The sequence below is a fragment of the Peromyscus californicus genome, unplaced genomic scaffold, assembly GCF_007827085.1.
Source record: "Peromyscus californicus insignis strain IS unplaced genomic scaffold, ASM782708v3 Scaffold_23__1_contigs__length_62951481, whole genome shotgun sequence".
Taxonomy (NCBI): domain Eukaryota; kingdom Metazoa; phylum Chordata; class Mammalia; order Rodentia; family Cricetidae; genus Peromyscus; species Peromyscus californicus.
Window position 1 is genome coordinate 39,650,181 of NW_026294534.1, and position 27,376 is coordinate 39,677,556.

The following is a 27,376-nucleotide window of genomic DNA, read 5'->3' on the forward strand; positions in this document are numbered from 1 at the left end:
CCAGAACTCACACAGTAGCATATGTTGGCCTTGAACCTGTGACTGGCCTGGCCTGCCCTCCTGAGTGGCTGGGATGACAGGCCTGACTTTACCTTTTAGTGTTCCTGGCTGAGTTCCAGCCAGTTCTGAAAGGAAGCTTGATATACACAAGCACCTTCCAGGGACTGGGTGGACCTAACTTCCTGGTTGCATTTCCAACTTACTGCATCTAGATGTTAAGTGAAAATATTACTACATGTCATCACTTCTTGGTGGAGATCAGAATATTGGCACTGTAAATAATGAGAGCTGACTGCGCTTAGAGAATGTACAGGAGAAATGCCTTGATCGATATACAACAGTCAACATTTTCAATACTCTGAGTTATGAAAACAGCCGGAGAATTATTTTCTCTTTAATATTAAAGCTAAGCCTACTGGGATTATATTTTTAAAAGGAAACCCATGGTTTGGCAGTAAATTTTAACCAAATAAAATGGCTAAAAAAAAAATAATGAAATTCATTTCACATCTGTTTGGTTAAAAGTGCGAAAGCAATCATAAATTTTAAATTTCAGGTCGGTTTTTAAAACTTTCATTTCTGTAAATGGTGCATGCACAGAAGAGAATTTTCTTCAGCAATAAAGAGAACTGTAACTTGAAGGAAAATGGATGGACCTGGAAAATATATTAGCGAGTTAACCAAGACTCAGAAAGACAAATACTGTGTGTTCTCTCTCACATGCAGATCCTACTTTTAAATGTTTATACCTATTTAAATGGGGGTGTGTGTCATATATAGGACATGTAATTAGAAAGGGAACTATAAGAGGGGAAAAGATGTGTCAAAGCAGTAGGAAAACAGAAATAGAACATGTGATATGAATGTAGAAAGGAGGTACTGGGGTTAGATGGGTATGGGGGTTAAATGGTATTTAATTCCAAATAAATTACTTTTTAAGATTGAAAGCAATACTGCTTATAACCATAGAACTCTCAATTCCTAGAAGCAGGACTCAGAAGTCATCTGAGTGACCAACCTTTAGACAAACTCCTATTGTATTATTTTCTTCATCCATGATTTTTAGAAAATATTGACAAGTACCCACTGCTAGGTATTACACTAGAGTGATAACGCATACATTAAGCATACTCATTACCTTCAAAAATCTTTGAATCAAATGGTGGTCCAGTCTTACCTAGTAGCCTTTAATAGCTAGAAACTGCTACTCTAGGAAGCTGGCTATCCCATCTTTGGATGGAGGTCAAAGTTCTTCCTCCCCAGCGAAGTCAGCTGGCCTCACCTGGGCTTCCTTCGGGGTGTGGCTACTCTCTCCAGAGCTTCAGCCCGGCAGTTATTTCCACGGGACACATCCCAAATCCTCAGACACCTACCAGAGTTCTCCCCCAAGCCACCTTTTCTCAAGACAACCAGCTCCAATTCCAATTGCCATTTTCATACGGCATTTGTTAAGAACCTCAGAAGTTCTGTGTTCACTCCCCCATCTCAATTTCTTGCTGAAATACCTCTGACTGAACCAGCACACAGCAAAATATCCTGGTCTCCCCTTTCCGAATTCATCTCCCTGGCTTCTCCTACCTCCTCAGACTGAAACTACACCAATACTTTTCTACACTTCAGAAGTGTTGACTGTACAACTTGTGAGCCTACGGTTCCCCATCTCTGTCCCTTTCTGACGGTTTCCTACATGCCTCCTTCACCCTTGAGTTTCAGTGAATCCATCACCACCACTGCCTACCACCATCACCCATGGTGCCATCGGAATCAACTTCTCCAGTCACTACTTTATGTCACTGTTTCTTTTCAGTTCGACACTTCTCATTGTCTGAGTAGATATGGTTTTAGTGTACTTACTTACTGGCAATTTCTTCCCTGGAAAATCAAGCCCTTTGCTTTATTCCAAAGCTGAGAATGCATGGTAAATGGAAAGGTGTGGTAAAGGGCCCTCTTGTGGACCCTGTGAGGATTCATATTACCACATTCCTTGTTAATATGATCAGTATTGGCACAAGTCTTTCTGAGAGTCATGTCAAATCTGTCTAAAATCAGTAAAGTAATATGTGACAATTCTTACATGATATGATTCCGTTGACACATCTTAGAGTTCAAGAACTTTTCGTTTCGGCCCTCTGATTTCTCTTGCCACGTTTCATCTTACCTACTTCCTGTCAATGCCTCTGCTCCCCAAACCATTTATGTATTAGACAATGAATCAATCTATGCCCACCTCCAGCACTCCTCCACAAGCCAGGCTTGCACTGTCTATTTTATACTAATGTCTAACATTACTCTTTTAAATTAATCTATGCATATTTGTTTCTTTGGTGTGTGTGTATGCCAGTATGATTATCTGTGTACCATGTACATGCAATGCTTGCAGAGGCCAGAAGAGGGCACCCAATCCTCTAGACCTGGAGTTACAGACCGTTGCCAGCCACCCTGTGGGTTCTGGGAACCCAGTGTGGGTTCTGGGTTCTCTGAAAGAGCAACAACCGTTGTTACCCACTGAGTCAGCTCTCTAGCTCCCTGTCTAATATGAACCCTTGGGACTGTGACAATTATTACATGAGTCTGATCTATAAGCGCTGTTTTATTTTTCCCCATCCTCTTTTGGTTTTGATACCTTATCCCCTCAAGTTCTTTTCCTTTTCCTTAGCCTCGGGACTGGTAGTGATGACGGCAAATTCCACTGATGACTATGAGTCACAATTAACTAGACAGTAATCACTGTCAGCTACTAGAATATTGTGCAGAGTGTCAGAAGACAAGTTCCAGGGACCTTGTTTCAGGACACGTGGGAAACTTATATCCTCAGGCGCATCCTATGCTGGATGTAGGTCCTTCTGCAAATAACAGCACAGCTCCTGTGATATTCTCTGTGCTTTCTGGAACCAGGAAGTACATACGAAGAAAGGAGTCATCCTGAACCAGAGACTTAGAGGTGCTCCTTCCTACAAAGTGTTACATTGGTACCAAATAAAATTAGAAGTTGCCATTTGAAAATTCTCAGCTCTGCTAACTATGACAAATCTATAAAAATCACCGAGGACAGTTACTGGTCTAGTGACTATTGATTACAAACAACAACAAAAACAGCTCCGAGGCCAGAGTGACAGCTGACTCCATAAAGTACTTGTCACACAAGCATGGGGTCCTGAGTTCGATCCCCGGCACCCATGTCAAAAAGCTGAGTGTGTTGGTGTGTGCTTGAAGCATGAGGGAATGCAGGCAAATTTGGGCCTCACTGGCCAGTCAGCCTAGCCTCGTGGTGCCCTCCAGATCTCAGTGGCAGATCCTGTCTTAAAACAAAACACATACACACACACACACACACACACACACACTCACACATGCTGCACAGCTCCTAAGGAATGACTCCCAAGGTTGATCCCTGGCATCCACACACACACGTCTGCACACACATGGCCACCTCCATACACAGCCACCTCCACAGATGCCTACCTACCTACCCCCCACACACACATACACACACACCACAAAGCAAAACAGTTCAGAATCTTAAAGCCAACTGCTGACTTCACACCACAACAGTAACATTTGAAACCTTGCTCTCGTGAGGCTGGCCCCTAGAGCGGAATAATTTTTCAGTCCTATGGCTGTGTCATATTGCAGCATCCTGGGATGGAGGCTTCCAGCAGATTACAGCCATCGCACTCATCTACAGAGGCTAGGTAACATCTGGATTGCCACAGTTCAAAACAGACCACAGTTGCTGCACAGAAATAAATTGGGCCACTGCACTGCCTTCACTTAGGATCTGTGACAGAGTTTAAAGGAAAGTGCTGCCTGCTGAAAAGGAATGGAAAATCAAAACAAAATTTATAACCTCAGTAGGAACATGTGATGTCCCCTTGGGGCCACCTGAAAAGCAATATTCGACACAAACAACAACAACAACAACAAAGGAATGGAGATCAGATAAATTCCTCGCCTCCCGCTTTTCTCATTTTTCTGAATGAGACGGGAGGATCTCCGTCTCAGCAGACAGAACAAAGTTGCTGAGGCCTACTCTCTGAAGACTCCGCTCTCGGAAACAATTGCATCTGGTGCCTTGAAAGGATCTCAAGGAATAAAGGGCACAGACTAAGTCAAGTCATCCGATGACCCTGTCCTGGGCAGAAAGAGACTGATTTCAGCGCACCAGACTGCCAATATCCCCACAGCAATTGACCTCTGCTCATTAAAGGAATAATAGCCAAGCATAGGCGTGGATGGCTTTTAAAAAACGGCTCTGAAGTCACCGCTCTGGTTCCCGAGCAGGCAAAAAAATTCCATCCTTTCAGGAGATGGGAAGTATTCATTGATTATAGATTGAAGACATTGAAAAAAAAATTCTAGAAAGTTAATTTTGTGATGAAATGCAAGGTGCTCATTAGTTTAATTAGAACATAAATAACCAGGCATAGGTAATAAAGTTCAATAGGATTTGATTTGCATGAATATATATTCCTGTGAGGAGTAAAGTGATATTTGCAACCTTTTAGAAAAATGGGAAGTCATAAAGAGATTTCCTAAATAGCTGTCTATTAGACACACAATATTTGTTTTCTCTCTATAGGTTAGCCAACCATGAGAATTGCACAGATCCATGATGGGCACAGGAATATTCCTGGACCACTAGGGGAGGGGCTTCTGCAGTAGGAATCTAGACAACCAAGTCCTTGGCTTCCCATTTCCCATTTCTCCAATGGCCGAGGAGCCAGGCCAACTGACTAAACTTACATACTTTACAATCACAAAATTGGAACGAAATAGCACTGGCCACCTTGGAAGACCATGGGAACCAAAGCCTTTGGATGTAAAAGACAGTAATTTGCAGGCTTCCTGTGTTCCAATAAAATCTTCTTAATGAGTATCTGTAAATTGTTCCAACACGTACAGCTGGTTCAAACAATTCCACACATCAAGATAATACATTTTGATTAGGTTAGGCAAGGAAAACCAGTTTTAATTACATTTTGATTTTCTGGACAATCTTGTTTACGCATTGTACCGGAAAGAGCGAATGAGCCCATCCTTCAAACGCGCGAAGGGGGCGGAGACCCAGCTTTAGCGGCCTCACTTTGTTGGATTTCCTTATCTCAGTACTGGAACGTTAGTCACACAAAGGAAAACAATGTTTTGCACTCAACAGGTACGTATTTTCAACTCTTCCCCGGATGTCAATCATCACCCAACTCCGGCGTATTTTCTGAGAAATGTCAGCAGATGACCCCATCACCATGTCAACATCATCAAGTGTACATACATGGACACAAAGGTTACCTGTTGCTGCCAAACAGAATGTGATGGGACAGCACCATAGAAATGCTTTGTCCTTGAGCAAAATGTCATTATGCAGCCTTTGGCTGGTACACATCAGCAGCGCGGAACTTGCTGAATGACTTGACAGTACTTTAGTCTGCTTTAAATCTCTTGAACCTCTGTTCTCTGTGGCCCCATGTCTCAGTGCTACCAGGTTTCTCTTTCTCAGGCTTTCTTTGAGATGTACCTAGCCCTCCCCAACCCTTCTGCTCCTCTAGACTAGATATTCTCCTCTACTCCTGCATTCTGGAAGCGCTCATCTGTTCCTTTCCTTTCACGCTCTCTACAGAGGCATCGGCCATTTATTCTTCCTCTAGCCTTTCCCAAGCTCCAAACCTACTTGGCACATGGCCCCAAGACAGCGCAAACTCAGCATACCCTTCCCACAGTCTATTCAGATCCTCCCTAATCCAGCCATGACATCACTACCACCTCACGCATGTAAGTCAAAAGCCTCGAGATCATCTCGCTCACTTCTCTCGCCATCCTCCCTCCCATCCTCTCTTCTCAACTGTGTGTCTGCATTTGATAACCACTACCCAAATACAGGCTACTGTTATCTCTCCTCTAAACTATTGGGGCCTGGGGATGAAGATCAGTGGTAGGGAGCTTGCTTCAGCTGTTGGATGGCCTGGACTTGAGCCCCATGGCTGAAAAAACAAACAAGCAAGCAAAGAAAAAAAAAAGGAGGAAAAAGGAAACTTGAGCAGGAAAATCAAAGTAGGCTTCAGAGAAAACAGTTCCATGGAGGAAAAAATATCAACGTTTAGGAGTGCAGACTGGCAAAAAAAATATATACGGTCAGCAGTGGAAAAATGCACCAGCATAGTCCTTGAAAGTGGCCCCTGAGTTTAGGTATTAAGAAGTCACTAGGGACCACTGAGAGTCTGTCTTCTCAGTGGACATGTGGAGGTAGAGGAGCCACAGAGTGAGTAGTCAGTGCTTACAGGGGAGTGAAGCATCACCTACTCGTTCTAGAACACTGGTCCAGGCAGGAAGGTGGTGGGAGGAGACAGTCACCATAGGGTGAAGATGTGCTTCCAAAAGGACCGTGTAAAGACTTCCGTGTTTTCAAACCTACTGGGAAAAGAAAGGCAAAGGGAAGCAACTGTAGACACAAGGATGGAGAGGACAATTTGAGGAGCCACAGGAGGCAAACGGAATCCTATGCAGAGTGCCGATGGACAGACAGCCCTGAACAGAAGGGATGAGTTCTTCCTCTTTCTGGACAAGGAAGGAAGACATGGCTTGAGTACATATATGATGGCCTCACACTTCCTGATGAATTAGAGGAAAGTGTTATCAGAGATGGAGACAAAATAGAGATCAAAGGATGAGGTATTGATCGGTGCACTTTTACCAAATGCCTGCCTGGTGTGCGCAAAGCGCCGGGAAGCCAGTAGCAAACCACGAAGCTACCCACTTCCTTCTAAACCTACCAACATCCCCAGAGGATGAGATTCCAGCATTGCATATCAAGCCGACAAGAACCCAGGCAGGTTAAGGGAACCTGGTGAAAAGAAAAATCTTCAAACCAGATCCTCAGGGCTTAAAAGATACGGGAGGGTGGTCTTCAGGTTGGCAGGAGGCGGCTTCAAAGGAGTAAATTCTGAACGAAGCCATTAGAATAATCGCCTAAGGGAGGCAGTAACAATGCCACATGGCTCCTAGGGCTGTGAGGCCACATCTGGGAGGACACACACATGGATCTGGTTTCAAAGTCACTGCAGTACAGTCGTCGGAGAACAGAGGTAAGTAAGCCAGTAGGCTCTTGAGTTGCATTCCTGAGGAATCATGTACTCCAAGAGGCTCTGTGAGTGGAGAGGGTGACCCATGAGGCTCCCTCCTCTGCTCTAAAGGACCAACACGTCCTCCAGACCCCACCCTTCTCTGCACTCCCAGGCAGGCAGGCCAGGCCTGTGAGGGAGAATTGCCAGGATCCGAAGGCAAATACCCACCTGCTCCAAGTTCATGTAGGATAGCAAGGCTGAGGCATTTTCACCCGAGATCAGCGAGCTGATGACACGTGGTCTGCATCTCTCCTTTTATCTCTAAGCCTGACACCACGGTTTCACAATTTATTCAGCATCTGAGAGGCCTAACTGGGGACCGGGATCAAAGCGAACCAGAAAAAGGATTAATCCCCATAAGACAGAGGTTATGACGATAGCCGGAGAAAATATTTAAAGAATGTGGAGAGCATGCATCTGTGTCTCTCATGAGTACGTCTTTCTCCTACATCTACGGTTACAGTTGGCATTTCAGTTGGAAGTCATGACAAGCAGGCCCGAGTGTGCAGGCCAGTTTCTGGTTGCAAGCTCGGAGGCAATGGCAGCAGCCTGTACAAGGAGGTGATTTATCTTCGGAAAATTTTGGTGGCTATGGCTGAGGTCTTGATAAACATGGAGAGGGAGGTAAAGGCCAATAACCTTCTCTTTTTACTTCCAGATGTTCTGTCACCCAGGTCCCCAGCACAGCCTGGGACACTGCTCTGTATTTCCTCAGTTTCACCGCTGAAGATGAAACTATTTCTGTAATATTGTTTCCTCTAGTCATTTTAATTAATGTTGTTTTGTAAAGTTTCTTTCTTTATTTTTCTGAGAAACTTAATTTTAGAAATCCAAATTATGCCAAATGATCTAAAATTAAATACCCTATCTTTACACTTTGAAAATAACCAACTATTCATCAAACTTATATATTTAAAAAAAACAGATAGGTATAATAATTTTTCCACCTAAGCCTTCTTAGAGTTTGGGATATAAAGTTCTACTATACGCAGCAGACATGCGGTCTAATTTTCCTTCTTTTTGTTTTGATCCCAGTACCAGCAGTTCCATTTTATTTCTTCTCTATTTCTGCCTCTATTTGATTTGGAATCTTTTCAATCTTATTTTCAACTAGACAAAGAAATAATAAGTGTTTTTTTTTTTCTTGCAGGATAGGAAAAAGAGAAAATCATTTACTGGCATGAAAAAAAAACAATATTTTTGCAACATACAATATCATAAACGGTATTATCGTAATGAGCCTTCTGCCAAGTTTTAGAAACAAAATATAATTTACTAACAATGAAAAGAAGTCAATAAACTGAACACTAAATGGAACAGTAATTGTAATATATGGGGCTCTAGGCCAGATTTTGAACCACACGTGTTAGGATATCCTCAGAGAATACATATTATCCTCTATGTACATACAGACAGAAGGTGGCATTTATCCATAATAGCTATTCAAGAATTATCTCCATCCTTTATCTCTTTCCCTATCCCCTCAATTGTCTCTGACACAGAAAGACTCTAGTGTCAGTATAAGTCGCTAGAACAGATATAGGAATATAATAGGGGAGAAAGACTACTTGTGTTTCCACTATTATAAAACTTTAAAACTATTTTCACCATTATCTAAAATTCCAATAAAATTATGAGTAAAAATGTGGTTTACCCTTTTATGACACTGGCCAGGTCCTGATTGTTACACATCAACAGTAATGGTCCCACTCATGTACTCATGGGTCCTTTTAAGACTAACTTCCTGAGTGCTGCCACTCTCCTGGGTCTTAAGAGATTCTGCAGAGAACAGAAAGCTCCTCCCCTAAGGGAACACAGAAGACATGGCAGGGGTGGAGTTCGGGTACCTTGTGTGAACACAAGGGGGTGAACACAGGGTGCATTTCCATGAGCGAGTGGGAAACAAGAGGGGGTAAGGACACACAAGGAGAGATGGCTTGTGGGCTGGGAAACTGTCTCTCAGGATGTCATCTGAAAGATGACAGGAACCCAAGCCGGGGACAGTTTGGGGGAAAACGTTCTAGTCAGCAGGGAGAGTAAGCCCAAAGTCCTGATGGAAGGGATGCACCTGACTTGCTCTGGCTTCTGAAATCCCTTCTCTGGTACTCATTTCTTGGAAAATGCTGGGGGAAGACTTTCATGGTTGCAGAAGGATCAGGGGCCCATCTGACGCCAGACCCTGAGCCTGAGGATAAAGCAGCTAAAACGTGAGGAAGAGGTGGGCTGTATGGGTAACTTGAGTTACTTGGTGACTGTTTCTTTACTCCTGTGTCCATTTTTTTTTCATTTCTTTGCCTTATTTAAAAATGGAGCCATTAGCTAAACCAGCTATATTACTGAGTGGTAAACAAAAGAAACCCATGTACTCCTCTTGTGGAGAACAGGGCTTCCAGACACATTTGTCATTGCCGGATCTAAATGCCACAGTCCAGACTTGAATTTTTTCCAAAATCTCTTTGGAAGTCTATTATAAGTCCACAATCTCTTATCAGTCATAAAAAGCCTAGAAAGGCAAAAGCTATGAAAACTGAATGAAGAAAACTTATTGGGTGAAAAAAAAAAAAAACCCCAAAACCTATACTTACACATTTTTGTTCTAAGTCTGAATATTCATGACTTTTATGAAAGAAATGTCCATGTGTTTGTTTTCCAGGTGCAGGCTCAGACTTTGTTATTTGTGTTAGATATATCCACCATATCACTCTTCACCAAAAAAAAAGAAAAAAAAAATCCCTTGGCTTCTGGGTGAGTCTGGGTTACGGAATGCTCCAGGATCCACGAGTGTAATGTTACATGCCAAACACAGGGTAAGCTCAACAGCGTTATCTGCACTTTACTTAAGACCACTGAAATTTACTGCTTCAAAGCCTAGGATGATGTGTTATAAATTCAAACTCCTTTGAACTCTATTTTTTATTTCATTAAAAACAAGGTTCATACTTTATAGACCAGAATGACCTTGTTGAATTGTCTTCCTGTGTAAATTATTTAATGTATAAACATTTTTACATATAAATTTCACATTAAATAATTGAAGATGTACAGAAACCACATGTGTACGGTTCATTACAAAAATCATCTGCAAGAGAAGTAACAGGCTATGGATGTACGTATCGTGCAGAGAGATCAGCCATTTAGAATAGCTGAAGGCACATTTATGAGAATTAATGCCGGACTACAAATAGGCAGATGGTTTATTTAACCAAACATGCCATAGTTTGTCATTTCTTATCAGCCGCATGGATTCGGGGGTAAGAAGAGTAACTGCAAGCCGATTAGCAGGAAGTGGCCATTAAGGACCATTCCTTAAACATGTTATTCCAAGAGCCTGCATTTCAGAAATATGACGGCTTGTTATAAAATGTAAAGCTTTGGGTAATTACGCACCCATTGTTTGGTAGCTAAACAAAAGCCGCAAAATCTCAGTAAACTTTTGTTCTTGGAGAAAAGAGTGTATAATGCATTGAAAGAGAAGTAATTGGCTAAAGGGGAATTAGAAGGGATTCGGCCATTGTGTTCGCCTCCACCTACTCATCGTCCCTCCCTCGGAATTACTTGTACAAAGAGCCAAGGAAATGCAAATTTGATTGTGCTGCTCGCCTGCTTCAAACCATTCATTACTTTTCTTTGATCCTGAGTGAAGGCTCCTCTCAAAAGAAGCACCTGGGCCAGGGCATGACCCCACAGGGAAAGACACTTGCCCCCAACCCTGAAGATCTGAGCTGGATCCCTAAGCCTCACATCTTGGGAAGCAGGAACCAAGCCCCTCAGGTTGCCCTCTGATCTCCACGAACACGGAGACATACATAAGCAGATTAAATTTTTTTTTTTTAGTTTAGAAAGTAAAGTTGGGGCTGCAGTTAAGAGTGGCCCTGGCAGGGGACCTGGGTTTGGTTCTCAGCACCCCCATGACAGCTCCAAGCATCCGTAATTCCAGTTCCAGGGGACCCAATGTCCTCTGCCGATCTTCACAAGTACCGGGTAGAGACAAGATGCACGCACATACATGAGGCAAAACACTCAGCTACATAAACTAAAATAAATAAAGCTAAAAACAAAGCAAGCCCTGAAAGGTTAGGGAATTCTCTAGACCATTTTGCTTACTGCTTCAGCCTTGGCACGTGCGGTATTATGTGCACGTGGTAGGTGCCCAACAGTTATATCTTAAGTGGTGCACAGCATCCTACATGAAAGTCTACCCGTTAGCTCTTACCTTCTCCTGCTCTGCCTCCAGGTAGCATCCCGGCTGCTTCTTTTGTCTTAGATCACATTTCTCACAATCCGTTTTCCTCTTCACTCATGATGCACTATCTGACAGAAAGCACTACAGACTCCTTTGACGTCCAAGACCAGCTCAAGGGTCTGTGCGACCATGTCCTTCTCTGTTTTTGGCTTTCTCCCCATTTGTAACATTTCACTGGGTGGTTGATCGCCACGCACACAAAGATGGAACCCCACAAGGGCAGAACATAATCAGAGCACATTATACAGTCAGAATGGATGAAAGCTCAGGAAAACAAACCTGCCTTCTTCCTCCCGACACTCGGTTTGGGAATCTCAAACATGATTCAACATGTTTGCCTCTGAGAGATGGTGTGTGTGTGTGTGTGCGTGTGTGTGTGTGTGTGTGTGTGTGTGCACATATATGTATACCTGAGGTAATCCCACGATCACCATCGTGTCTCTGAAGGTTGCTGGTAATTTTCTGTTACTATTACCCCAAACTCTGATGCACACAGAGGCCTGTTCTTTTGTTCCTCTGAAACTGCAGCTTGAGAATTTGTGCACATCATTTCTGCACGTGCACAATACACTCTCTCTGAAGAACCACTACCTAGGGAGGCACATTTTTGACATAAGTTCTATAAGGTCTCCATCACATAAACAGTGTGCCTAACCACATGTATTTTGAAGTCTGAGATTACAGACATCGGGTACATTTTTAACCTATTAATATTTATCCTTATAAATGCTTCTATGCTTGCAATTCAGAATCATTACTGTGCCCCAGGGGCTTTCAAAACTATAACATGCACAGGTGTTGGCTGTGCCAACAGGTATGATAGGTACTCCTGGGATATGCTAAAATGAGGCCATTTGAGAGCCAGTGAGGTTGTACAGTAGAGTTGGGGATGTGGGTATTAACAAAGATATACTGTGAATCAGTTACTGAGAGGTGTTTATTTGCCTTTCATACTGTGCCCTAACTGATATCTAGTTACTCACATTGGTCTTGACCTCTTGGCGTAGAATACTACTGTCTTAGTTACTTTTCTTTGGTTCTGATAAACCACCACAGCCAAGGCAACTTTTAAAAGAAAGTGTTTAATTTCAGGCTCACGGTTTCAGAGGGTGAGAGTCCATGACCATCACGGCAGGGCACAGCATTAGGCAGGTATGGCACTGGAGCAGTAGCTGAGAACTTACATCTTGAGACAGAACCACAAGGCAGAGAGCTCTAACTGGGAATGGCATGGGCTTTAAAAATCTCAAACCCACTCCCAACAAGGCCACACTTCCTAAACTTTCCCAAACAGTTCCAACAACTAGGGACCGGGTATTCAAACATATGAGTCTATAGGGGACCATTCTCACTCAACCGCCACTAACACCTTTCATTGGCCTATTCTCTATGCATCTGTTTTAGAGGCTGCCCAGGCTAATGTGACCGCCAGCCAGGATTGCCCCCCCAATCTTTCAGTGGGTTGGTTTCTCTTCCCCATTTTCCCAAACAGTGTCCACCTCTAGCAGTATACCCACGACACTGTATAACAATGTATCTATGTCACACACCCACTTTCTTCTGAAAGAAAGCTGTATTCTATCTACAGTTCTAGCTTCCATCACTGAAGAGTTCACATTGGCATATACATAGGTTTGATCACGAAAAGAATGAATGGGACTGGTTGCCAATTTACTGTGTGCAAACCACTGCAGCAGTCTGGCAGCATGGTGGCCAGGGAGAGATGTGTCCTACAGGGCAGGGTTGTTACTCCTAGAATGGGGGCTGCCTGCTCTGGGAGCCTAGCCCTTTGTGGACTATCAGCTTGGATTCTTTCTTCTGCAGTCAGAGGTTGGAAAGGCTGACATGGGAAGTCCAAGGGATTAGAGAGTGGAAAGGACGGTCTACAGGATGCAGGTTTCACAGTGACCCTGAAGGGTCTGTGTTTGGCAGAGACTCTATGGCGGTGGTTCTCCACTGATATCCTGCATATCAGATATTTACATTAGGATTCATAACAGTAACAAAATTATAGTGACGAAGTTGCAACCAAATAATTTTATGGTTGGGAGTCACCACAACACGAAGAACGGTATTAAAGGGTCACAGCATTAGGAAGGTTCAGAACCACTGCTCCAAAGGCCTTAAATGAACTCTGCTCCCATGGCTACACAGGCTCATAAAGGAGCCACGCACCACATCATAACTCCTCGCCTTGGAAGAAACACACTACAAACATAATCGGAGGGCCCGGACAGTACGAGAGGCTGAAACATGGGAGAGCAGCTTAATCAAGATTAAATCATTTCAGATAGCTGAATCAAAAGCCTGTGCCTGCATCCTAGAGAATGGGAGGGATTTCTAGCAGACTTTGCATGCCTGTGGTCCCTCCTAAAGGAGAGAGAATGGTTCCTTCCTAAGTAACACATTGTGTAACGGGGGGAAACATGGAGGCATCCTGTCACCTAGAATATTGTCCTTTGGTGAAGGACTTACCAAAAACACTGCACTGAAATGGGAAGATAGTGTGGAGAATCTCCTTGGAAAGAGCCTGTATCAGTGACCTAGCTATGTGTTAAGTATATGGCCAGAGAATAAATGAAATAAATACTAGAGAAAGAATCCAAAATTGGGCAAATTTTAAGCAGTCTCCAGAATGTCCTTTTCCATAAGAAGCATAAAAATCTGAAATTAGTATACTGTACTGCCAAAAAAGTATTAAATGCAGGCGCTCCACAACTTACGAGCAGGTTGTATTTCAGAAGTTTGTTTTGAAGGCAGTCACATAGGAATTTGGAACGCACTTTCTCCCACCAAAATTGTAACGTACATGGCGGTCAGCTTCCCGAGTCAAATTAACCCATGATGCACAGAAGGATCATTTGACTGGCAAGAAGCAGCCTGCCATGTATGGAACAATGCCATCGGGGGAATGCACAGTGGGCCTTCCACTCAGGTGGGCCTTCCACTCAGGTGCTCACATTTCCTCCCGCCGAAAACTCTAGTGGCAGATATGAAGGAATCGCCCTCGTTGCTTGGCATCCTTCCAGTTGCTAGGCTGGTGATGCAGACAGTCCCTCAGAATCTGGGTCACTGTTAGCCATCTCTGGGTGTGCTGACTTAGGTGGGTTACTTGAAGGGGATGCTAAGGTGACATGTGGAGGTACTCATCCCCCTGGAAGCACCTCCCCACTATATTTCAGAGATAATGGTGTCTATAATGTCTTTAATGGACCACCAACCATCCTCCTTGGTATCTGTAATAGGCACAATTGACCATGTACTATGGCTCCTATAGGTCTGATCTAACCGTGCTGGCGATAGGTGCTGGGGTATTTCTTCCCTCTTCTCTCTAATTGAGCTTAGTCTGCAGCAAAGGAGGTACTCTTTCCACGACCCACAGCGGAGCCAGGACAGAGGGGAGAGCCACAGTGCTGAATAACGATGAGCTGTTGAGCCCTCTCAGCCTGAAGGCCAGCAGGGTGACAAAACCTGTCTATGCAAGTTACCCACAATTAATTTCTTTAAACACCTCAAATTAAGACCAAACAAAACTGCTGGAGATACCTGCGGTTCAAGGAATGAGAATTCGGAATTGGGAGTGTTAATTTACACTTTCAGTTAGCAGAGAGTTCAGGCAAACTATCCGAAATGCATATTACATGCACACACAAAATTATGCAAAACAGGCAGGACCCGGGCCAATTTAATCCAGGGTACTTTCCAGCCACTATTTTCCCTCCCTCCCACCCCTAGATCTTTAGCAATGGTTGGAAGAGGTTGCATATCACTCAACAGCTCTTTGGGACTTTTGCCGGGGCCTGAACCAGTGCATGGGAGGCCTGGGATGCCAGTGATGTGTGAGAACACCAGCTGCTGCAGAGGCAGCCCTAGTACAAAAAGCAAGGGTTGTTGGCACTCATCAGCTGTGCGCCACTGCTATTCTAGGAGAGTTTCCCTCTTGAAACAGCTGAGAGGACCTTGTGCAGTGAAAAGCAGGGACATTCCTGCTGGACATCACCCTTTGGCCAGAACCTCCCTCTACTGCTTGCCAAGGTTCTGTCCCTGTGTTAAGGATGCAAACAGCTGCCCAGGAAATAGAAACCTGAGCAAATGGATACATTGGAACCACATTTAATGGACGTATATACCTAAGAGCAACAGAAAAGTTGGACTGGTCTAGATTTGAAAATAGGCATACTTGTGAGTGCTAGAAGAGGTTGTAGGTATAAAGATAATGACTCTCTATTCCTTGCCACCCCAGGATGATCTCTGTAGAAGGTAAAGCTAATCTGTTCCATCTCCATCATCACACCAGTACCTTTGTGGCCAGTAAGTACCTGATCATAGTGAGTCTGGCATTCTGGGAAGCAGTCTAGAGAGTCAAACATTTAGTAACTGGAAGCTGATACTGAGGGCAGAGAGGACGGCTGTGGGATGTTCTATATGTTAAATGTGTTGCTCTGATTGGTTAATAAATAAAACACTGATTGGCCAGTAGCCAGGCAGGAAGTATAGGTGGGACAAGGAGAGAGGAGAATTCTGGGAAGAGGAAGGCTGAGTCAGAGAGACGCTGCCAGCTGCCGCCATGACAAGCAAGATGTAGGTACCAGAAGGCCACAAGCCACATGGCAACTTATAGACTAATAGAAATGGGTTAATTTAAGATAGAAGAATTAGATAGCAAGAAGCCTGCCACAGCCATACAGTTTGTAAACAATATAAGTCTCTGTGCGTTTACTCGGTTGAGTCTGAGCAGCTGTGGGACTGGTGGGTGAGAGATTTTTCCTGACCACGGGCCAGGCAGTACTGGAGGAAACTCCAGCTACAGAGGACAGGCAAGAAAATCAAACTCAGATGTTTCTGGAATCTTCTGGAAAGAAAGATGTCTAGCATGAAAATCAGAGGCTCCTCCAAGGCTCTTCAAGCCCTGTAACCTAGAGTCTCTAGCAAGAGACTTTCTCCTTCCTTCAGCACAGGCTTGGACTAGGCAACCTTGAGTAACAGAGAGCTCCTGGGCCAGGTATCACACGCATTGATCCAGATCTTTAATCTGGAGAATTGCATCCAATTCTTTGCTAGGGAAGTTTGCCTTTTCATGTCCTGTGATCACGGCAGGGCAGGAGGTAGAAGGGGGTTGGTTTTGATATAGCACGAAAAGCCATGGTTTAATATATCTATTGTTTTTCAACATAAATAAAAATCCAATTAGTACAAACTGTAGAAAACAAAGCCCAGAAACATTTCTACGTTTGATGGCAATATGCAGGATGGGGAAGTCTTTCCCAAACGAGGTGAGACACCTTCCTTGTGTTGATGGGTGTAGATGGGCAGGCTAAGGCTGTGAGTGGGTGGAAGCAAGCTCACGGAATCTTTTCATCCAGGAGTGCCAGCTCCATTAGAGGCTCTGCTGAAGCATCTAAAAAAGCGCTCGCCATATGGTGGGTAGCCAGTAAATATTTCCCCAATTAAAGGGTTCATTAAGGTTTGGAAGTCCTCTGAAAGGTGGAAGAAATGCTGTCATCTGGCTATCCTTGGCTCACTAGCTGGAGGGAGAAGATCAGGATTCGGAATGATTACTGAGTGAGGCCTCTTTGGGATGTGGGTGTAGGCATGAGGACCTTGCGGGGGAAGTGTATGCAAGGGCATTGTGTGCTCCGAAGGGCTTCACTTGGAGCTGGAACCAAGCCCCTGAATGCAGTTATTTTAAGAGCAGGTACATTGTGTTCTTTATCCCAGTTTCTGGGAAGACTTTTTTAGTAGCTCCAAGCAAGCAGAGGACATGCAATCTCTCTGTCTGCTTATATCTAATTAACGTTCAGTGAGTCTCTGGCTATTTAAAATAGGGAAATAATGCATATTTATTCACACATGCTTTGAGATCTGGGGATAAAAATGCTATATTACTACCAACCACAATGAATGCACATACTTTAAATATAATTATCAATTACCAGCTACCACCTGTTGAGATAACTAACTACAGTGCTTTTAAACACCATCCTTCCAAATTTTAGAATTGGAAACATTCTTCAATGTTACATACACTATATTCAACCAATTCATTAAGGAATTTCTTTGTTACTCGTGTATGACTTATGTTAGCAAGAGAAATGGAAATTGAGCTTTATGAATTACTAAAACGCCCAAGGACCTATAATTGGGGTCTGATCTTACAAAGTCATCTTTCAGAACTCTTTTAGGATGCACTGAAGAGTGTAGACACCCATTGTCTAAGATCGTATTGGTGCATCTTAAAAACAAAATTGTGCCCTCTTGGCAAATCAAATATTAAATGGTTAAAATGCATATGAAGTGAGATGCATTTTTATAAATACAAAGCCCCTTGTGAAAATCAGTTCATAAACCATGCATAAATAGAAGGTATTATGTTACTCTTTCTCCACTCGGGACCATAGATTGCAGCTAAAACCATAAGACTTTGCTTCTAGATGGGCAATTATTATGGGGTTTTTATTCTTCAAAAGCCATTAACATTTTTATAGCATAAGCAAAGTTATTACAAACAACCTTTAAAATGTGAGGAATGATTTTCCTGAAGCTCCCCCCAAATCCTCGCCTCAACACAGGCACTATATTTGTTTGCTGAAAAGAGAAGGGGGGAGAAAGAAGTAGGTTGAAGCTGATATTGAAAGGATGTTAATGTAAAGTCCAGGAAGTTTAAACACTACTCCACCTGGATGTTCCATACGGCGCATTTTCTGAGGAGGAACCAGAATATAAAACAAAGATACTTGAGTGTTTAATCCATCATCAACATCATTAAAAACATATTTACATAATCTGAGCCGTGAAACCAGGAGTCTCCAAACTAGTATAAAAGAGCAGGGTCAAGATCCATGCACCAGCTCAACCCAAGGGTGAGTTGCTGGTGACCTCAGATGTATGGACTCTGGCATTACACAGTGGGACTCCACCAAAACTTCAGATTTCTGAATCACAAACGGAAAGACACTGGAGCCTTTGTGCTAAAAAAATCTGCAGAGACATTTTATACAGAACTTTTTAGTCATCCTACAAAAATTCATCATTTTATAGAATGAGACAAAGATAGGAACCCTACCATAATGCCGGGAGAGAAGGAGGGATTTCTGAAATCAGCTCCTGTCCTTCAAAAGCTGGATCGTTCACCCCCCCAAAAAAATAACTGTGAGTATAAAAATACATTCTCTAAGCATTCTTAACGAATGCTCTCGACGCCATGTTGTCACGGAGCGAAGCGACACCTGATATAACGAGATAATTTATCTATGTAAGACACCAATTAGGAGTGACAAGGCTGACTTCCTATCCTCTGCTCCCTTTTGAACCGGGAGGCCCTCGAATGTAGCTTGAAGAGGCACCAGAAGAGAAATCAATAGGGTGGGGTGTGACAGTAACTATCTGCTCTTAAAGATTCAGTTGTCTGACGTACAGCATGTAACCAGTGAGTTACACGTTTTACAGCTGGGATGGATCCTTTCATATATACAGATACGTATGTGTGTGTGTGTGTGTGTGTGTGTGTGTGTGTGTGTGTGTGTGTGTGTGCATCTGCAGATACCTTTTACTGCATGTATGTTTACGGTTTACAACATGTATCATGATGATGGTAAAGATCATAGTGGAGCTAATAAACATGTCAATCATCCCATACAGGCGCAGTATTTCGGGCCATAGCCAAAGCAGCTGAAACTGACTCAGAAAAGACCCCGAGAAGAAGACGGAATGTTGAGCCACAGTCCTCATAGTTCACATCAGATCCCTACACTGGTGTTTTCATCTTACGTATTTTTTACTTTGAATCCTTTGGCCTACATCTCCCAATTGCTTCTGCCAATGACTGTTTTATTCCCAAATTTGATATATTCGAGTTTCCAAACAAGATTCCATAGGTGAGGCTATACAGTACTGTCAGTCACAATTTCGTTTTATTTGTAAGAAAACCTAAATGCAATGCTGGGAAGTAACTTCTCAAAGTCAGTGGGCACTGTTTTCCTTACTCGACCCATTCTACTGGAACACAGTTTCCTTTCAAGACAGTTTCAAAGACACTGACCCTCGGTGCTAATGGAAGAAGAAAAGAGAGAATTTACAAAGCTTTCTGAAAAGGGATTTCCTACTAGGGCAGCAATGGGTTGGACATATGACTATTCTTTCCCCCTGAAGCCATGAAAAAAAGGAATATTTTGAAAAGATAACAAAGGAATAATAATTAAAAAAAAAAACCAACCACATATATACACAAAGATAAGAGGCCAAATCTAGGCTACCTCAAAGCTAATGTCATAGAAACTGTTGCTTCTCACACAGAGACCATGTGCCATGAGCATAAAGTGAAGCAATCATCAGCATAAAAGATTCAGGATCTCTCACAATTGTCTACCCACCATGGGCCCCTATGACCACATAGCCATGACACTGACCAGTAACCAAGGGATTGTGGCCAGGGAAGAGTTGAGCTTTAAAGGCTGTAGGATTTGGATCCATAGCCACACGACAGTGACTGAGCTACCAGGGTACCAACACAGTGCAGATCAGCAATTCAAAGTGTGGAACAACCATTCTGAGAAACAAGTGGGGAAATTGGGCTAAGACAAGTGCATGGTCACCCCTTAAAGGATCCATGAGTTCAGCTAACGCCAGGAAAATGTCACTGCACCTCAACTTTATGGAATGGAAGGGCACCTACCACTGGAACTGTCTTCAGTAATAACTGAATTTAACAATTCAAACAGAGAATTGTTGACAGGAGATGAAAGATTAGCTGCTGTAGGAGTCACAGCGGAAGGAATGAGGTAAGACATACTGTAACTACCATTAAGGAAGCACAGGAAGAGTCTGTGTACTCTTGTAGCTATTAGGAAGAAAGAGTATTACCCAAGACCACATCTAGTCATTGTAGAGTTATCCAGCTTGGAAGCAGGTAGAGGGATGTTCTGCTCAGTAGAAAAGGCTAAAATATCTCCCCTCTCTATGGTCACCAAGGGGAGCCTGAGGATCCCAAACACACACAGCTGCAGTAAATAAAATGCACTTCTACACACACACACACACACACACACACACACACACACACACACACACACGCTCATCATCATCTTGACTCCAGTTTATTTTCATGTTATTTTAGTTTTTCTCAATTAATATCTTTGTTCTTGATGAACTAAGTTAAAGAGGCCGATTTGGGCATTGTTGAAATAGAAACTCATTACATTCCATTAGTCATCTTTCTTTTCTTGCGCAGAGTTGATGTCTAGATTGAGGCAATCAAGAATAAATAGATCCCGTGCCCTTGGACTCCTGTCTCCTTCATCTCCTTCAAGGGCTGGCTCTAGATGGGCTCACTTCTTCCTTAGCAGTCTCCTAGACATCCAGGCTTTATAATCGATCTCTCTCTCTCTCTCTCTCTCTCTCTCTCTCTCTCTCTCTCTCTCTCTCTCTCCTTTCTCTTTATCTCTCTCCCTCCCTCTCCTCCCCCATCTCTCTCTCTCTCTCTCTCTCTCTCTCTCTCTCTCTCTCTCTCTCTCTCTCTCTCTCTCTCTCTCCTTTCTCTTTATCTCTCTCCCTCCCTCTCCTCCCCCATCTCTCTCTCTCTCTCTCTCTCTCTCTCTCTCTCTCTCTCTCTCTCTCTCTCTCTCTCTCTCCCCCTTTCCTTTTATGGATTGCCACTTTCTCTGAATTTTCAATTTCCTTTCTCCCAGCCAAGCAATGGAGTGGGATATCATATATAGCTTTTCAGCCTTTGATGTCTCTGAAAATACAGGACCATATCATTTGAGGGTCCCACTGACTAACAAGGAAAGGGATGGACTCTCAAGCTCCATAAACAAAGGGAAGTTATATAGGTTCTGGCTCTATTAATATTGCTCAGGGTAACTGTTCTTGATCCATGTGTCCTAATGATTTGGGTCGGACATAACACTTCCAGGTCTCTTTCAAATGGTGCTTACTGCTCAACTGAGCTCCTTGGGACCCTGTGGATGGATTACAAAATTGTCACTAAGGCTGAACTGGATCATATTTTGAAATCTGTGTTTTAGGCTGCACTCCAAGCAGAGCCCAATCCTTTATGTGACTGCCAAATGTCCTAGGTAAGAAAGATTTCCCTTCATCCTTGAAGCTCTTTCCCAGGACTTTTAAGCAATTCTTCACATGCTTTGGAGATGCTTCCAATTTCCTTGTTGGCCCCCTGAAATCTTACAATTGCCGTAGCCCCTTGTCCTCAAAAGAAGCTTTATCTCTTGACCCCACAACTCTTCCCCTGGTCCTCATCTAAGTTTATATTACAATCCAGCTATCCACTCCACTATTCCTTTGTTTCTCAGTGGTTCTAGATCTAGAGGGTTCTAAGCCATTCCATTGGCCCTGGCCCTAGTTCCCTGGGTCCCATGAACCTTTGAAAAGACCAGGTGACAGTCACCATGGTGGGAGCCCTCTCTCATGGAAGTCTGGCTGTCTGGCCCGTTGCTCTCTATAAATACTATAACTACTCAATTTGGAAAACATGACCTCCAAAAGCTCACATTTCTGGCTACCATTCTCACATGCAGAGACAAGGCTCCCTCTCACCAACCTAGTACAGTGTCTGTGGGGTGCTTTCGACACCCCTGTCTCTGGAATGACTTACAAGATCCTTTATCGTGGACCCTTGCAAGAGTTATCAACTCTGAGACCAAAACTGGTCCAAACTGCTGCTGTGTCCTGGCTGCACAAGCATGTTCTACCAAGCACGAAGCTACATGGTGGAGCTTATTTCATTTTATCGACAGAACAAACCTGTAAGATGGGTAACTACAATCAGGGAGGAAGTCAGGCTACAAGGGTAAGATTAAGTTGCCCACAGGGTCGGAACGAAGGATGTGTAATAACTGCAGAGCTAGGATTCTTCACCTGGGTCCTCTACTGACTTATGCAGGTATGAACCAGCATGGCATGATGGGCTATCATCAGCTATATACACACCTCCTGACCATTTTCTCCTGGTCTCACCTGGACCAGGAAGCAGTTTGTTTATACACCCATTTTCCCCCAACAAAATATTTTTATTAATTATTTGGGAATTCCGTACAATGCTCCCTGATCACACTCACTTTCCATGCCTTCCAGGTCCACCTACCACCTTCGTGCCCTCCTCCCACCCCACCTCACCCCCCAAAACGTCCCCAGGTCCCATTTGTGTTGCCTATATACTCATTGGAGCATGGTCAAACACCCATTTTTACTGTACACAAACTGTTTAACTACGTCCTTTAAGTAGAAGGGATTTGTGAAATTCAAAACAGTGAGGTAAACACCGGGGTATATCATTTTCATGTGTAAAAGCAGAGTTTCATTTCATGGGGAAGATTACCTTTGGTAGAGTCAGCGAGGCTTCAAGACAACTGCCATACAGTTCATGCCAGGAAAAGAACTGTCTCCTGTTCGGGAATCCCAGCCAGAAGTATAGGGCCTGGAGACCATCCCTGGGAAAGCCAGCAAAAGCCAGCACTTCCCTTTTCCCTATGCTACCTAATTTTGCCGATTTTATTCTTATTCAGAATATTCAACAAGAAAAAGAACGGATGTACTGATTAAAGGCACTCATATGCCTACCAGAAATACAAATTGTGAGTAGCTGTCTCAGGTTTCCATTACAATATTAAAGAAATCCAGTCAATGATACTTAAAAATCTTTACAGAAACAGCTTGATTTTATGGCTCAATTATATATTGGGGAGTGTGTAAAAATAAGTCACGTCATAATCATTTTTTTTCCCTCTCAAGTTTTGGATTCTGAAAGACGATAATCTTGGAAAGATGTTTGAATCATCTTTCTTCCATTGCCTCCAGTCAACTACAGTCACAACAGATCACTTTAATTGGATTTGAAACTGTCTGTTGGACATTCCGCTGCTTACATTAACACACCGAGGGCAATCCCATGCTGCCAAGTGGTATATATATAAGTGCTCATAATTTATCTGTCAATTCAATCCCTTCTTTTTTACCTATCTATCTCCATTTGTGCCAGGGTTCTATAACTGCACACACACACACACACACACACACACACAACACACACACACACACACACACGCACACACACATTCACATGCATGAAAACTCAATATTATACAAAGACTTACTGCAAAGGGCAACTATGACAATTTATTCATGGCATTTAGCGTCTCTGAGCCTCAGTGTTCTCATTTATTGTTAGGGAGAGATTACTTGCTTTCTTCCTTAAAGGATTTTGTTTTGTTTTTGGAAGCACATGGAGTCTTATCAGGTGCACTGAGGGATGTTGTAAAATGTGGTGCGAGCATGAAAGTAAAAAACCAGGCATTTATTAACACTAACTGATTTTATGGCTACATTCTATATCTGTGCATACCAAGCAGCTCTCACCACCATGAGCCAATTAGGCACCCCATAAATACAGACATGTTAATAAAGGAGCCATGCAAATTTAAAGATCTAGAACATATTTTTGTTGTAGTCTAAATCTAGTACTGACTTTATGTATATATTTCCTTTCTTGTGCTATTTTTTCCTTTGCCTGACTCAATTTTGAGGCAAAAATATGCGATTCACTGCAGCAGATGAGACTAAAGTGGAATGACATACTGGCAGGAAGGGAGACCATAACACTATGCTAAGCACTGTAGTCCCAGCACTGGGGAGGCTAAGGTAGGTAGGTGGGTTAAGAGTTCGAGGGCCAACCTAGGTGTCTTAGTGAGTGAGTTCAAGGCTAGCTTAAGGTATACATAGGAAGACTGTCTCAAAAAAAACCATACACACACACACCACACACACACACACACACACACACACCACACACACACCACCAGAGAGAGAGAGACAGGCAGACAGAGACAGAAAGATCAAAGCAAGGGAGACAAAGATGGCATTTGTCTCTTTCGATCTCATTTTTCATACCAGTTTATTATATATATCTATATCACACACACACATATATATACATATATACATACATACATACACATATATAATACATACATATATATATATGTATATATATATAGCCTTTTTCAGTCTCCCCCACATTCCACGTTTCTTCCCTCTCTCTGTCCTCCCTCTTTATTACTGAAGGTGCTGAATGAGTGGTGAGCCTGGGAAGACACTGGTTTGTCAACCAACCAGCCAGGGGTCATCCAGAAGATGGACAGAGCTTGATCCTTTTAAAGAACCACTTGGTCCAGGCAATCTCTCAGGGTTGGGTGCATGTCCCTGAGGGCTAAAACATCAGTTGGGCCCCTTAACTGAATTGCAGCAGCTTAAAAAAATCATTTGTTTATCTCAGGAACCTATTTCCAGAGCAGACATCAAACTGTGGAAGGACCCTCAAATTCTATCCTAAGTTAAGAATGCCTTAATAAAAATTGTAAATATGTAAAAGTTAAACAGGAAAAATATGAGGTAGAATAACGTTCTTGATATATACAGAATATATCATCTGTTACTGAAAAGAAAATGCATCATAGTGAGTGATTTTTTATTTCCTTTTTATAAGAAAAAAAGCCCTACCCTGGAACAATGAAATACTATCTAGCATACTATAACATTCCCCTGTGCTCTATGTCCATGATGTGTGTAAACACGGCATCCTACGCATCTTCACATAAGCCTGGGTTAAATAAGAACAAACTATCCCACCTCGTGCACACGCATACACAGATGCAGAGACCCCGAACCGATTGCCCCTTCTATGAATTTGGCTGCTCGTTTGAAATGTGGCGAGGAAGGAGTTAAGGGAAATTTGCTGATAGCCCATGTGAAGACAACCTTCTACATTTCAATGAGTTTCAAAGCCCTCCATGCTTCAGTAACTATTGTTAAAAAACATACTGGATTGGTTATGACAACCTGTGGGTTAGTTTACACCACAGTATAAAGATTGGGAAATTCAGTTTAGAAATTTGATCAATATCCATGCCATCTCACATCATAATTCAATTGGCAAAAATGCAGTCAAAAAACTCCCTGGGGGCATCCCCGAAGAACAACTTACATTCTGCTGGTTGAACAGGGATAAACCTCCTGCTTAGAGTCAGTGATGGGGGATGATGGACGCCTTGAACTTTAACAAGGATTTCCAGGTGGTTTGATTGAGGGGTTAAACGTGATAGAAGACAAATGATCAGATTAAAATGAATATGCCAAGGCAAAAATTCAGTTTTTTTTTTTTTAGGCTCTCCCACAAGAACTCTCCCCCAAAGCATAAAGAACTGTCCAAAATAGGATCTTGCTTAAAATGCAAGGTATTTTCAAAGAGAGGGTGACATTTGCATACAATATGTGCTGAAGACTGATGAAAAAACCCAAAATGCCTTACTTGTAGATTGAGTCTATATGACATCAAATGCCAGGATTTAAAAAAAATGCACTTAAAACGTTATGTTGAAAAATATTTCCTCGCGCCTTTCTCTAATTAATTCACGAGTCAATACTTGACACACAAACTTGCATATGTATGTGAAGTCATGACCTCTGAGAATGGGCAGAGTGCGTATGAAAGGCAGCTCAATTTGTAATTAGTCAATTATCCAACATGACAATTAAAAGATGGAAACTAATATAGCGTCAAACGTTAGGCTGCCAGGATCGTCATGATTTTAGCTCTGGTATTTTTATTCTAAAATCCTCTCCCATGTGGTCCATCACCAGAGTTTGGGGCGTTGCCACTTTAGAGCAATTCCTAGATTATCTTTTTATTTTGGGACAACGGATACAGTCCATGGCCACGTTTCTAAGGTTCAACTTCAATAAACTTGCTCGTTGTTTTTTTTACAAAAATAAATGTCATGGCAACCCCTTCACACAATTAAGCCATCTAACGTTGTTCACCTGACTCTCTGGGCTGAAAGTGGTTAACTTTCATCAGGGAGCGCCTAAAAAAAGACACTGCCCCCTTGGACGAGAGCTAACAAAAGCACAACCACCTTTGCTTCCTTTCCTATTTTGATAAAAATCAGTGCAAATGAAGTCAGGAACTGCTTCCAAACGTTGACATTTTCCGCCGCAGTGTAACTGAATTTGAGCGAAGGTACTTAAGCACACACAGAGCAAGTGTGTCTTTTCATCTAGAATTCTAAATAATCTGACATACACATGCCTTCATTATTTATGAGTGAAGGGGCAAAGTGAGACCCCTGCTAAAGGATACATAGATGGAGAGGTACTCCTCAGGCACTACCTACCATTCTCATGGATAAAATCCACACACGATTTTCCTGTTCTGCGAAGACGGCTTTCTTTGTTTTTTTTTTTTTTTATGTTGGGCTCAAAACTTACTCTAAGGAACATATTTAATACGTAAGAATAATCTCTCAAGGAAAAAAAAAAAGACTATACAGTGACAGCCATGTAGTTAGAGGTCATTATATGTCACACTGTTCACTACCAGTTACTGAGGCAACATGAAAGGGGGTAAGGCATAAGTCTCTGTCACTCATCAGAGCACACTATCCCATCTGCTGGCTATTAGGTAATTATAACACATCATGTGATATAATCAGAAAACTCCTACTTTTACCAACCTTCAGATTTGTAAGTAAATATGTCTACCTGTCAAGGGATCTCTGGCTAGCCAGGAGCCAGGGCCTCCTCCGGTAAAGTTCATCACTCTAACTGTGAGTCAGGTTCCACCAAGTTGTTCCCTTGTCTGAACACTGCCCTGAATTTCAGCTTGCTGTCCAATCCCAGCAAAGAATATAGGCAGGAGAGAAGGGTGAGGAAACAATCCAGCCGCCAGGCCCTCTATGGTTCAGCACAAGAACGCTGAGACCAACTGGATTCTTCTTCATCAACCAGACTTGCTAGAAGCCACCGCGATTCATGGCCATGGGCAATGTATTTTTGAGCTCTTTTTGCACGTAACATAGCCACATTAAAAGTTGGTCTATGCAAAATGTTTTCCAAGCAACTGCAAAGCCCACTGCATACATAGGCTATGAAAATATTCAATTCAGAGATGAGTCTTCACAAATAACATGAGAGAGATTTTTCCACAACAGAGGTTTGTTTGTTTGTTTTT

At 42.8% G+C, this 27,376-nt stretch overlaps 1 protein-coding gene across 1 annotated transcript in view; it reads right to left on the reverse strand.

Annotated features, from left to right (window-relative positions):
• Tenm3 (teneurin transmembrane protein 3) overlaps nt 1-27,376 on the reverse strand; it is a 2,633,929-nt gene that overhangs the window by 522,465 nt on the left and 2,084,088 nt on the right.